This window comes from Dasypus novemcinctus, chromosome 25, assembly GCF_030445035.2.
Source record: "Dasypus novemcinctus isolate mDasNov1 chromosome 25, mDasNov1.1.hap2, whole genome shotgun sequence".
In the NCBI taxonomy this organism is placed as follows: domain Eukaryota; kingdom Metazoa; phylum Chordata; class Mammalia; order Cingulata; family Dasypodidae; genus Dasypus; species Dasypus novemcinctus.
The window spans coordinates 973,481-987,984 of record NC_080697.1 but is presented as its reverse complement, the minus strand read 5'-3'; the positions used below and the strand labels follow the sequence as shown (position 1 = coordinate 987,984).

The following is a 14,504-nucleotide window of genomic DNA, read 5'->3' as shown; positions in this document are numbered from 1 at the left end:
GCTAGAGAAATCTAATCATAGGGAAGAACAAGCTGAACTCCTAACTCTTCTATTAGTTGTTGAACATATGGGCTATCAATGCCGTCTTCTTTAACGGCTTTACGAAGAGTTTTAACTTCTTCTGCTGTGAAGGGAAGCCAAGTTTGAGGGCGTTGCTGCGTGGGCAGCGGGTTGAGCGGGTATAGCTGGGGGGCGGGAGAATGTGCTTCGCTAGAAGCAGGTGGGGGGCTGCTGCCATACGGTGGTGGCGAGGGACGAACGGTAGCGGGAAACAGATGAGAGAATGATGGCTTAGCAGCGTCAAGGCGGCAACAAACTGGCGGCGGGATATTTTTGGGTGCTGGACAAGATGGCGGAGCGGCTACATCACTTCCGGGCACCTGCCAAGATGGCGGTGTAGTTACGTCATTTCCGGTCGCCGGCCAAGATGGCGGCGAAATCACGTCATTTCCGGGCGCCGGCCAAGATGGCGGCGAAGTCACGTCATTTCTGGGCACCAGCTAAGATGGCGGCTGCATTATTTCCGGGGCAGGGCCAGAAGATGACGGGACAGGGAGGGGCGGGTAAAGGTGAGAGGAAGCGCCTTTGTTCCCGCCGGCGGGCTCGGATATAGGTGAAGGAGAAGCCGGAAGTGCACCATTTTGGGCAGAGGTGGAGGAAGAGGGAGAAAGTCCGCTATTTTGAGGAGCTACTGAAGCGGCTTCTGCGGGTCGTGGGGAGCGCGGGCGGGGAGGTTCGCGCTCGAGAACGGCGGCGAGCTGGTCAGACAGAGAATTTGTGTCGCCAGGATCATCGGGCTCATAGTCATTGAGTTGCTTAACCGATTTGTCTCGGATGGCTTCTGACGGCGCACCAAGGAGACAGGCGCGTATGGCTACTAGAGCAGGCAGCAGGCCGGGCGGAAAAGACTGCTTTTCATGCTCTATGGTGGAGGTGACTCGATCTATGAGTCGAGAGTATGTGTCTGGGCTCCAGAGCTGGCAGGTGGCGAGCCACGGATTAAAAGGGAGTAGCAGGTCCCAGTATTTTTGGAGCTGTTTCAGGGAAACGCGGACTCCATTGGTATCAAGCAGGGCGGCTAAAAGCCGAACCTGAGGGGTATGGTGTGAGGAGAGAGAGGCGCCCATAGTGGGAGAAGAAAAGACGGCAATGGGGTCCCTACCTGGAGAGCTGAAATGGTCGCCTGTAGACAGCAGCAGCAGCAGCAGAGAGGGGCCAGAGGGCGGTGGAAGGAAAGGATCCCGGGCGAGCCCCCAACTGTGGGCTTGCTATTTTGAGCTTGCTACTTTGAGTTAGCAACCCACGAGGACTGGGCGGGCTTCCACGGCTCAGCGGTGAGCCCCTAGGCCAGCGCGTAGGCCTAGGTTCTCCAGGTGTGGGGGATGCGCGGTAAAAACCATGGAGACAGCCTGTGAGAGTGAGCTAGTCCACTTTATTGCGGAAATACACTTGATTATATAAGGTCGGGTCAAGGGAGGGGTAGGAACGGGGGCGTATTAACTACGGGGCGGTAGTGGATAGGCGGAGCTGTGCAGGCAGCTATGAGGTAAGCGGTGAAAGATAGCAACGGCTGGAAAAGAGAGATAACAAAGGCTAGGAGGAGAGGTGAAGGGAGGCAGCAACATCCCAGGGTCCATAGGACAGAGGAATAGAGTATGGATTAAAGTGAACTTACAGGTGTTCTACCGGTGTTGTGAATAGTAAGGGAAGAAATTGTAGTAATTATGTGGAGATGCTGGCCATGGTAGCTACTGATGGTAGGGAGATGGAAGAAGAGATATGGTGTGGGGACATTTTCAGGATTTGGAGTTGTCCTGGGTAGTGCTACAGGGATGGATGCTGAACATTGTGTGCCCAGCCATGGCCCATTGGGGGCCTGGGGGAGAGTGTGGACTACAGTGTGGACCATTGTCCATGTGGTGCAGCAGTGCTCCAGAATGTATTTGCCAGGTGCAGTGGATGTGCCATGATGATGGAAGAGGTTATTGATGGGGAAGGGGAGGGGTAGGTAGGGTGGGGAGTGTATGGGGACCTCACTTTTTAAAATGTAACATTTAAAAGAAAATAAAGAAGGAAAAAAAAAAACCTTACCCAGGGAAAAAAAAAAGTTCTCAAGGGCATGTGCACGCTTCACTGAAGCCAACACCTGCACGCACACCCTTTATCAAGAACGGGAACACTCCCCCGAGTTGTGCAACTGCCATGGCATGGCCCGCTCAGCTCCCTAGAGACATGGTGAGTCCCTCCCACTGCCCCGGTGTATCGCAGGACCCAGCGTCTTTGTGCACACTGGCCCTGAGTGAACTGACGGCGCCCATCGCTGCTCTAGTGCTCAGCAGGGCGGGTGCTGTACCACGTGAGAGCACTGTTTGGCCAACAGGTATGGAGCCAGGCAGTGCCCCCCTCCCCGCCCCCAGCAGACTGGTTCTCAGCAGAAGGGACCAGGGACAGACTGGGAGTGTGGTCTTGCCTTGTGGAGGTGGGGGGACTTGCAGCATCCGCCTGCAAGGGGCCCTAAGGATGGTGCACCCACACTCACCGGTACCAGAGGACAGCAACAAATCTGGGTGCACCCACTTCCTTCCCTCCTGCTGGGCTCCCCTTTTCATGGGTCAGCTGGGGCCCTGCATCCTCAAAGCCTCCCCTTAATGACAGGCTCCACTGTCAGCTCCTGCAGTGCGTGGAAGGACAGCAGGTGCATGTGGTGCCTCCCCAGGTCCCGCACGTGCTGCACCCTCATCTCCTTTGGCAAACTGCAGGAAGCTGAGGGAAGGCAGCTTCTCAAACGACACTAGACAGAAGCCCAGGCACCCAGAATCTCAACAGGAATTGACACAAAAAGAGGATGGAAGTGTCTGTCTTGCAGTGAACATGGTGATTAGGGCTGAGCTGCTCTGCACAGCACACAGGCCCTGCCAGAAACCACTTCCTACTGACCCTGCCAGCATCCTGCTGGGACAGCCGCAGCTCCAAGGGTGCCTGAGGAAGGCAGAGGCAACGGGGGTGGTTCTCAGGCTTTAGGGGCCCAGAATGCATTAATTCATCAGCTATGCATTTATCTTAACTATTACCAGAAATATATATATATATAACCAGCCAATCAAATCTATGCCTCCCAACCAAAATTCTTGTGGACAAAGCCAAGTTTAAAACAAATCAAAGTAATGAAAATTATTAACTAAGCAGCAGAGGTGACACAAAGAGGAAGAGCTATGCCAGTGGCACCTGTGATGGCTTCCTCAGGGCAGGGAGGAGGTCTGCACTCCAGGGGCAGCTGGAGGCTGGGGGTGCAAGCTTGACAGTACATGGTCTCCTCAGGGCAGACCACTGCAGGTTCATCTGGCAAAGACTCAGCAGGATTTGGGGTTCTGACATCCCCATTGATATCATCATCCCAGATGCCTTTGTCCTAATCCTCAGGGTTCCCCTCCTTTCCGATCAATGCCCTCACTGTAACAGGAGACACACTGCAAAGTTGAGATTTTAGTTTCTGTTGCAACGCTGCTACTCACATAATGAGACTCTGGGTCTGGTTTTCAAAGGTCTCAATATTTTCCTTCAAAGCACAAACAAAAACTTTCACATCCTTCATGCAGTGCTTAAGGTGCAAGTCTGAAGCCTTCAGCTCATCCCTTTCTTTTCTAACTGTATCCAGTGTATTTAGGAACAGTCAGCCAACACCATAATTTTAACTGCACCAAACTCTGTTAAATGTTGAGAACACTCTCACCCAGATCCTCTTGCCTTTTACAAGCATGGAAGTAGTCATACCAGTGGTGATATCTTGTGTATCTCTATGGCCAGCTCATGCCATGGCCTGCCAGTGGCCTCTGGATTACTGGAGTCATCAGAGCCCTTGAGTCTAATCAGAGTAGAAAGCCAACAGCAAAAATCACAGAACAAATTCAGAAATCCCATTTTTAAGATTCTGTTTCTCAAGAATCACCCCACACTTCTCTAGAAACAGAACTGACAAGAGATCTCTGTAAATAGTATGAGATTTTATAAACTTGTCCCATTTGACTGTGGGGGGATGCACAAGTCTAAATTCCACAGGGCAGGCTGCAAACCAGGGCCTCCGATGAAGGTCCTCATGTGTTCCCAGAAGATGCTGGCTGTTTGAGATAGAGCTGGAAATTTTCTCTCCAAATGCTGAAGTCACTTCCCCTTTTAAGGCCTTCAGCTGATTGGATGAGGCATGACTCACTGATGACGGCAGTCTCCTCAGTTGATCATGGATGTAAACAGCCACCTATGTGATAAACTCACTGACCACTGAAGTCCATGAAGGGCTCTTGTATCATGATTAGCCCAGTGTTTGCTTGACCAGACAACTGGGCACCATTACATGCCTGAGATGGTACCTTAGCCATTAGGGGCACAGGGCTGTTGCAGTAGGGCTGGGCTTGGAGCAAGGCAGGAAGCTGCCATCCAGGTAGCCACAGAGATCTTCTCTTCAAAAGGCATCGAGTCAGACCCCACCAGCTCCCTGGCAATACCCTACACCCAGACAGTACCCGAGGAACCTTGTCAGTGTGGCCCACAAGCTGTCCAGCAGGGGACACCATGTGACACACACAGTGCATGTGGTGGAGCTAGGAGGTGAAGATACCCACCAAGAGTGTCTTGTCAGCACCACCTGAGGCTGGCCACACACAGAGATACACAGTCCCACTCACGTACCTGTGCATGCACACACACTCAGACACCCACACACACATATTCGGAGACTCACACGCAGACATACCTGCACACACACACTCTCAGAGACACACTCATGCACCCACATGCTCACACACAGAGACCAGAGCCTCTGAATGTGGCCTGTTCCTACACCACGTTAATACCATGACAGAGCAATTAATTTCACGGCCAGTCACCCTACTCATCATGCCATTCTAGAATACAGCACATGTTCACACCATACCACCACCAAGCCTAGAGAGTAAAAAGTGGGGCCTGGTCTGAATCAAGGGGGAGAGAAAAGCAGCAGCTAATGCCCACCAAGCCTCTTCCACATTGTCCTGTCCCCCACAGCCTACAGGTTTTAATATCAGACAAAAACACCATAATGCTAAGTGAAAGAAATGAAACACAAAGTACTACATACTGTATGATTCCATTTATGTAAAATATAAATATAAATCAGTTTAAAGATACAATTAGATTAGTGTTAATGCAGAACTGGGAAGGACTGCTAAGGGATGTGGGGTTTTTCTTTGGAGTAATGAAATTGTTTTAAAAAATTTAGAAATGAAGAAAATCCTTGAAGGCATAATTATTCTAGGTCCTCCATCGCCTTTTCCCAAGGGACAGTGCTGGATGACAAGGTGAACACAAAGAAGGTAGGAAATCTTTCAAGTCAAACGGCTTTGATGAAAAGCTTTCCTTAATGGGGATTAAAAACAAAATTCACCACTTATAAAGTTCTCTATTCTGCAGAGTGGATGTAGTTCTGTGGTTAAGCACCTAGTTTGCACAAAAAATGCCCAAGGTTCAATCCCCAGTACCTCCTAAAAATATGTTTTTTAAATTCTCTGTTCTCCATTAAGAGTGATGAGGACCACTCAAGTTGCCTACAAATCCTGGGGGAGCTCTCCCAACTCCTCAGTTCTTCTACTTATGTTGGACAGCATGCCAAATGATGAGGCAATTTCTCAGGATTGTGAAAATCAATAATTACTAGGATCTAAAAAATGGAAAGACTAAGGGGTATTCCAGATCAATGTTCAGAGGAAGGTTCAGCTTTCAGAGCCCCTCTCACTTTTGTTGACAGCACAAGGAAGGAGAAGACTCAATTCCCCCAATGTACAGAGACACAAAAGTCAATTTATGGTAATGCTGAGTCCTAAAACTCCTACCAAGTCTTGATTGTTAGCATTCTGAAGTCTCTCTTTCTGCAGAGTGACTCATGTCCACTCAAGGATGCTGCGCAGCATTTCATTTCTCCCTTCCAGAGTTTCAATGTTAAGCTTCAACACAGCACAATGAGGTCAGTGGTACTTACGCATTTCCTTAACTACTATCTTTAGAATCTAATCCAGGAAAAGGGGATTTTTACCTTAAATTTATTTATTTAATCAGAGAGAATATTACTGTTCCTTTTTGTTTCTTGAATCCATTTCTTTGATTCATTGATCTGTACAGAGATGCAATAAAGGCTTCAGAATTAGGATGTATTAATGTTAGTGTTTGCAAAACATTATCTCCAAGTGGGTGACTCCTCAGAAATAAAGAAAGCATTACTCAGCACACACAATGCCTGCTTTGAATTTTAATGTTTATAAAACAATAAAATCCCCACCAGGATGAAAAATGAAACAGTAAAATACCTGAACAACAAGAAGGTGGAAATGTTCAAGGTAAAGCCATAAGAAAAGAAAATGAAAGGATGATTATACATTTTTTTCTAAATTGGATATTTTTTCTGTAAGTATGGTATTTTCCTCCATGTGTTATTGATCTTCCACAAAATTTGCTGTAAATTCACTAAAAAGAGATGAAAACAATCTCTAAAATTCTTTGGAAAATCTGATAAAATTGAATTACCTCAGTTTATTAGCAAAAAGACTCATTATCTGGTGCTTTGAGTGTAAACTCCTTAAAATTAATATCATGCCTAAAAGAAAAATTTTTAGCAAATGATTCATAAATTGATTTTTTAAAAATATGAAAATAAGAATCCTATTTCAGTGAGATTCATATTTAATTTTTTTCTTGGATTGAGAATCACAGTAAAACTGTCTTGGACTAATAAATCTCCCTTCACTAAGCACTCTTCTTCTTAAAAAATTTGATTACTTCAAATTGTTGTACCATTGTCAGAGATAAAAGAAAGAAGACCTGTGCAGACTGTCCACTTATATCTCTGTCCTCTAATTATCAAGATAATAAGTATGTCACTGCCATGGCTTTACAAAAGAAAACCTCATGCCTCCTTCTACTTAGAAAAACACACTGTAATTCCTTGGAATTCTTTCTGAAACATCACCTGCTGGACCTACTCAGAGGTGTCATGGGTTGTCCTGCAGGCCAGCTGATCACATTTCATGACCACCAGGATGGGGTGGTCTGGAGAGCATTGGTTTGGGAATCAGATGACCCTGCTTGAACCGTGGTGTTACCACGTGGTATACAGAGTTCACAAGATTTTTCATCTCCAAGGTGAGAGTATTATCTCCCATCATTCAGGTAAACAGCTAGCACACAGCTTATAGGTAGACACCACTTACAAAGCATCTCGAACAGGGTTCAGGAAGGCAGACTCCTCAGACAGGCTCTTCATTCTCTCACCTGACCCCAAAGAGCATACTTATCTATTTGTCCAACATGACATCTCTGGTGCCCTGAGGCCACATTCAGGACACATTCCTGGGATGACAACAATGCTGTCATCTCCATAATAAACAGCAGCCTGTGACATGCCACCCAGTCATCTTGCCCTATAGAGAGCTCCACTCAACTGTCACCATCGATGAAGCATGTACAGATTTCATCACCTCCATTTTACACTGGATTCATTCTCTACATTCTGTCTGGAATCAATGGCCCTCTGGATTGCATAGCATCTGGCATAAACCTCTATGAAAACACGTCTTCCTAGCAAGTCCTGAACACGCCTGAGCTTTAACTTCTCAACAGGCACAGGTACCATCATAATCATCTTATTTTGCTCCCACAGCCAGGTCGTGCCAGACACCTCTCTGCAGACTCCAGACTCATCTCATCAACATCATCCTAAACCTTTTCCTCCTCCACATCACCTGTCTCACTAGTGGCTCCTTCATCCATTCTGTCATCCAGGCTGACAGCCCAGGAATAGTAAGATTTTGAGAGGTAACAATGAATCAGCCATCGGAAATCACCATATTTCCTTCTTGTTGAATTAGAACCAAAATCAACACCAGTATGTAGAAAATATTAGGAAGACAATATAAGTCTAAAATCATACCTTGATATATTTGAGGCTTTACCTAGAAGAATGAAAATCAAAATTAAATATGATGTCAAAACATATTGCTAATAAAAATCTTTTGTTCGTGATAAGACAAAATGTATTTCAATGCAATTACAAAAATTGTTTAGTCCAGAATAACTTATTCATTTACTTAAAATATGAAAAAATAGAATAACCTGTTTAAATTGTGATAATTCATAAATTTCAGAAAAAGAACACTAAGTTAAATCCCTTATCTTCAGCCAAAGATCTGTTAATTACTCTTTTTTGTAAGGAGTCACAGTGGATTGAACCCAGGACTTCCTATCTGTGAATCCTGTGCTCAATCACTGAGCTACACCTGACCACACTATTTCAAACAAACACAGTCTAATTGACTTTAATATGAAATTTGCACATATTTATATGAGAGATATGCCAATGCATATCATTTACTTGAAAATATTTTTTGTTAAATCAAATGGCCATAGTGATATTCATATCTGTGTTGCTGAAAAAGTCTCTTAAAAAAAGAAAGAAAAAGGAAAATCTTTGGATTAAGACATGCCCCTATCATTCACCAGAAAGTATCTAGGTCAACAAGTCAGAGCTGGCTATTGGCTGAATCGATAAATTCAATTTCTGGACTTTGGATAATTAGGGTTATTGCCACATTTCACTGCAGTAAATACTATGCTATCGATTGTCACCCTCCAAGGACTTTTGATGCATGTTTCTTACTTAGTAGGGTTGATTACCATATGTGGATTTTATCCTGCATAAAAGGAATATGAACATTTTAAAGGCCTCACACTCTATTTTTCAACTGCTTTTCAGGGTAGTCCACAATTCTACTAACACTGTATGAAGGGCACAGAAAATGCTTAATATTACTACTTCATTTTGATAGAAAGGATTTATAAATTGAAGTATTCTCATCAAGATTATGTAGTTGTCTTGTCCACCGAGTTCTTATTTTTTATTTTATTTTTCTCCCCTTCCCCCCTCCCCCCCCCGGTTGTTCTCTGTGTCTATTTGCTGCATCTTCTTTGTCTGCTTCTGTTGTCAGTGGCACGGGAATCTGTGCTTCTTTTTGCTGCATCATCTTGTTGTGTCAGCTCTCCATGTGTGCGGCACAATTTCTGGGCAGGCTGCACTTTCTTTCGTGCTGGGCAGCTCTCCTTATGGGGTACACTCCTTGCGTGTGGAGTTCCCCTATGCAGGGGACACCCCTGCATGGCACAGCACTCCTTGCGCCCATCAGCACTGCACATGGGTCAGCTCCACATGGGTCAAGGAGGCCCAGGGTTTGAACCACGGACCTCCCATGTTGTAGACAGATGCCCTAACCACTGGGCCAAGTCCGCTGCCTGAGTTCTTATTTATTTATTTATTTTTTCAGTTTTGCTGGCCCTAGTGTTTTTTTTATTTATTTTTTATTGACTTTGTAATAATATTACATTAAAAAAATATATATACATGAAGTCCCATTCAACCCCACCACCCCCACCCCACCTCTCCCCCCCCAGCAACACTCATTCCCATCATCATGACACATCCATTGCACTTGGTAAGCACATCCCTGGGCACCTCTGCACCTCATGGTCAATGATCCACATCATGGCCCATACTCTCCCCCATTCCATCCAGTGGGCCCTGTGAGGATTTACAATGTCCGGTGATTGCCCCTGAAGCACCATCCAGGGCAGCTCCATGTCCCAAAGACGCCTCCACTTCTCATCTCCTCCCGCCTTTCCCCATACCCATCAGCCACCATGTCCACTTTTCCCAATCCAATGCCACCTTTTCTATGTGGACACTGGATTGGTTGTGTCCATTGCACCTCTATGTCAAGAGGAGGCTCAGATTCCACATGGATGCTGGATGCAATCCTCCCACTTTCAGTTGTAATCACTCTAGGCTCCATGGTGTGGTGGTTGTCCCTCTTCAACTCCATCTTAGCTGAGTGTGGTGAGTCCAATGAATCAGACTGTAGGTGCTGGAGTCTGCTGAGGCTCAGGACCTGGCCATCACACTGTCAGTCCAGAGATTCAAATCCCCCAAATATATCCCAAACCCCAACACCAACTGCACCTCCAGCACATTAGCATGAAGAGAGATCCCATCTGAGCCCAGATTCATCACACATAAACACCATTTCCAAAGAGGGACCATCTGACCTGGTAGTTAACCCCATCGGCCATGACCATAACTCCCATGGGTCTCTTTAGCCCTCAAAGGAACCAATACCTGGGGGTTGTATCTGCTCTATCTGTCTCTCAGACCCCGCTCAGTTGTGCACAAGGGCAATTCTTCTGACAGCCTCCAGACTCTTTTTTAGAGACTCGTAGCCATATAAATTCATTTCTCCTTTCCATTTCCCCCTTACATTAGGTCAAACAGCATTTTAAAGTCATGTTATTTTATGTAGACAGGGATATTCTGCTGATCTGCATTGGACCTTCCGTATAAGGTCATTTTCCAGTTGCATCATCAGTTGGTAGTTGATAGTGGTCCCTCGGTGCCAGGGAGGCTCATCCCTGGGTGTCATGTCCCACACTGGGGGGAAGGCATTGCATTTACATGCCGAGTTTGGCTTTGAGACTGGCCACATTTGAGTAACATGAAGGCTGACAGGAGGAAATTCTCAGGCACAATGCTACTCTAGGCCTTGCTCTTATTTCAGGCCCATCAGCTCACAAGCATAGTCATTAGCATCAGGGGCTCACTGTTGAACCCCCACTCCCCCCAGTCCCCGCCACTGCACCTGGGAGACTGTCACTGCTCCCCTAGGGACCACGACAGAGCACCACTGGCCAGGAATCCAGTAGCCCCCCTACTGTGGTTTTTAATTGTTGCCACTATGAGTATATCCAAACATTACCATGCACCATGGACATATGTTCTGTATAGCTCCCTGTCAGCCATATATCACCTGTCAATGGTATCCCATACCAGTATCCCTCCATTGCCATTGTTGAACCACTCTGTGATCCAGAACTCCCCGAAATTTGAAGCCCAGGGTCCCTTACTAGGAAATAGCATATAGCGATGGGTTTAAAGGTTATATAAAGAATACGTGTTGACTTGGAAAAAATTCTACATCCTATCTTTTTCTTTTCTTTTCTGCGGTCACCAGTCGGGCTGAAGTGTGGTTTGCTGGCCTGGCGGGGGAGCAGCCGCGGTAGGCCAAGCTGCTGCCCCCATAATAGGGTGGCTGGTCGGACTCACCGCCACCCCTGAAGGGAGCTCGGCATGGGCGCAGAGTGCCCTCGGGTCTCCCCTTCTCGGCAGCCATGCTTCCGCGGCTGCCCCTCCTCCCGGATGGCGCCACCCGATGCCTGTGGGGCAGCACCCTTCTTCTTCTTTCTCCCTGCGCAGGTGCAGGGCGGAAAATTCCAGTCTGCCCTTTTCCCCTCCCCCGACAGCAGCAACAGCCAGGTGTGGGCGGAAAAATCCAGCCCGCCCTTTTCCCCTCCCCCGACAGCAGCAACAGCCAGGCGTGGGCGGAAAAATCCAGCCCGCCCTTTTCCCCTCCCCCAACAGCAGCAACAGCCAGGCGTGGACGGGAAACTCAAGTCTGCCCTCCACCCCAGCAACAGCAGCCACCAATCCCTAAACCCTGCCCCTTCCCCCAGCAACAGCGACAGCCAATCCCTAACCACCACCCCTCCCCCGTTCAGTACCTCCCACTGACCTTTCGCCGGCAACCAATCAGAACAGGGCGTGGCTTCGACCAATCAGCCTTCCCCAGCCCCTATAAAACTGTTGCCTCTCCCTCAGTAAAGTGGACTTGCGTGTTTACCTTGTCTCCGCGGTAGTTCTTCTGCCGTGCGCCCTCCAGTCCTGAGAGCCCCCGACAAGGGCCTGGCCTCCCTTGTCCCCAGTTCGTTGCCTGCTTCTCCGGGCGACCCCTTCATCACCTGCTTCTCCGGGCGACCCCTTCGTCGCCGGCTTCGCCGGGCGACCCCGTCAGCCGAACCACGCAACCCCTTGTGAGACCGATCCCTCGTCTGCTGCCGGACCGACCCCTTGTCCCAAGTGGGACCGACCCCTCGTCCCAAGCGGGACCGACCCCTCGTCCAGAGCTGGACTGACCCCCCGTCCGCAGCCAGACCCCACCTCTACCGACCGAGCAAGCCGCCGCAGTTGGCGCCCAACGTGGGGCAAGGCAACCCCACCACAGCCTCACTCCATAACCTGGCAGCCCCCCCTCCTCTCTTCTCACCTTGGGACTTCTCTCGTGCAACATTGCTGCTACCTGAGCCTTGGCTACCTCATAGGATCCACGGCGGTCTGGGAGAATCGCTGGATGGCTTTCTCCTTCCATGTCGGGGGCTTATACCGACCCGCTATGATTAAGAGGAGCCTTGGATTTCTCGGGAGCACACGCTTGCACGTCTGAAGTAACCCTACCATAGCCCTACGCTCTCCTCTCTTCTCACCCCTATCTTTTCGCTCTGCATTGCTGCTCCTGAACCTTGGTGACCTCATATGATCCACGGCGGTCTGGGAGAATTGCTGGATGGCTTTCTCCTTCCATGTCGGGGGCTTATACCGACCCGCTATGATTAAGAGGCGCCAATAAAACTCTCAGGAGTGCGTGCCTGAGCACCTCCACCCCTGCCTTCACCTCTGCCTCCTCCCCTCTGTGCTTGCTCCCCTTTGCCTTGCTCCACTGCTCGTCGTCCCGCCCTCCCCTCGTCAGGGCCTTCTCTTGGCCCGCGACCACCGTCGGAGCCCCACCGGCTCCGACCCCTCGTCTTACCGCGCACCTCGGCTCCCATCGCCGCGCTCTCAAGGTAAGGGCCCCTTTTCTTATCGGCTCCAAAAGGCCATTAGCAATGGGTAACATCCTATCTGCTAAGCAAGCCCCACAAGTTCGGGCCCTCGCCGGTCTCCTAGACGCTCACCGGTGTAAGATCTCTTTTAAACAGCTTCAAGTATATTGGGACCTTCTTCTCCCCTTTAATCCGTGGCTTACCACGTGTCAGCTTTGGGACCCGGACACCTATACTCGCCTTATAGATAGGGTCACTTTTGCTGTGGAGCAGGAAGGTAAAAGATTCCCTCCTGGCTTATTACAGGCAACATGAAGTCCACAAGAAATCTTGAAGGGTATAATCTATGATATGCTATATAAAAAAAGATTTAAAGGCAGCTATACCAAGAAAGTAAGAATTATGAGTCAACTGTAAATAAATTATATATTTCTGTTAATGTGTTGTAATTGTTCTGTGTTTGTCTGTCTGTTCGTTCAATGTCAACGTATATTGTGATACCTCCGGATGGTAAATATAAATTACAAGAAATCTTTAAAAGAGCTCTATTCAAATGGCCAAAGATTAAATAAGCGCTTATATTAATACTTAAGTTTATTATATTAATACATAAGTTTAAATGTTAATAAGATATCTACAATTAAAAAAAAATTGTAAGTCTTAATTAACAAAATTAACTGTACGTCTTCATAAAAAGTTGTTCTTGCCTAGATTAAAATGAATAACTTATTTTTCTTCACAGGATAATATAAAGAATGTAAAACTTATATGAATATTAAAAAGGTTAAAAGTTTGTAAAAATGCTAACGGAAATGTAATAAGTTTTGCAAAAAGACGTATTTTGTCCTAAAGTAAGATGGCTAATTTTTCATAAACTCTTGAAATTTAATTTGCATGCGGCAAGTGTAAAAGGTATTGTGATAACTTTATGTAAGGGAATGTGTTCTGTAAAGATAAAATTTATCTTCAATAGCTTACATTAAGGTATTAAATGGCTAATTCCAAAAGGTCATTCTTAAATATATATATATAAAACTGAATTGATGATAATAATAATAAAAGGTAATTTTATAACAGGAAAGATTAACAGCAACCAAGCTCCCCTACCAACTTGCTTTTAGGAAACGGTTTCTAATATTGCATGCTACTAAGTATTTAAAGAAAAGCTATTTTTGAGGAAACAGAAGATGATTTTGTCTTTGCAGCCATTGTCTATTTAGCAACACCCCTCGCTATCGGCCTAGCCACTGTTGCACCGGACGATTGGAACCTTAAACAAAGACTCCTCCTCACTGTCATCTTCCTATCTATCGTTACTATATTTACTGCCCTCATTCTCCTTCATTTATAAAGCAGTCTCCTCCAAACCACAAAGCTTCTGTCTTAAACATACCATTCTCAACCCTATTCTCTAAATGATCTTCTCACTTCCCCCACAGACTTTAATACTCTATTTCTTCCTCATAACCTTTGCTTTCTTGATAATATTTTCCACCATCTGTCTAGCCGCTACCACCCCAGAAGATTGTAACCACGGCCCCCCATGCCGCCATCGCTCTCAAGTAGCTCCAGCCCCGCGAAACGGCCCGCAACCTGCTTTCCCCGGCCTGCGGCCTGCTTTCTAGCATCTAATAACATTTCTGCTTTTAACAGCTCCCCATACTTCTGCGGAGCTTCCTCCTGTCTCGACCTCACTCCTCTTCTCAGCCATCCAAAGCGTCCTTTCTCGTCCCCCGCCCCCCTCCTTTTTTCGCTTGAACCCCTACTGCGTTGCAGATTGGGCTGCC

At 47.1% G+C, this 14,504-nt stretch overlaps 1 pseudogene; it reads left to right on the top strand.

Moving 5' to 3' along the window:
* Nucleotides 1-427: 427 nt before the first annotated feature.
* LOC101410659 (acyl-coenzyme A synthetase ACSM1, mitochondrial-like) overlaps nucleotides 428-14,504 on the top strand; it is a 67,679-nt pseudogene continuing 53,602 nt past the window's right edge.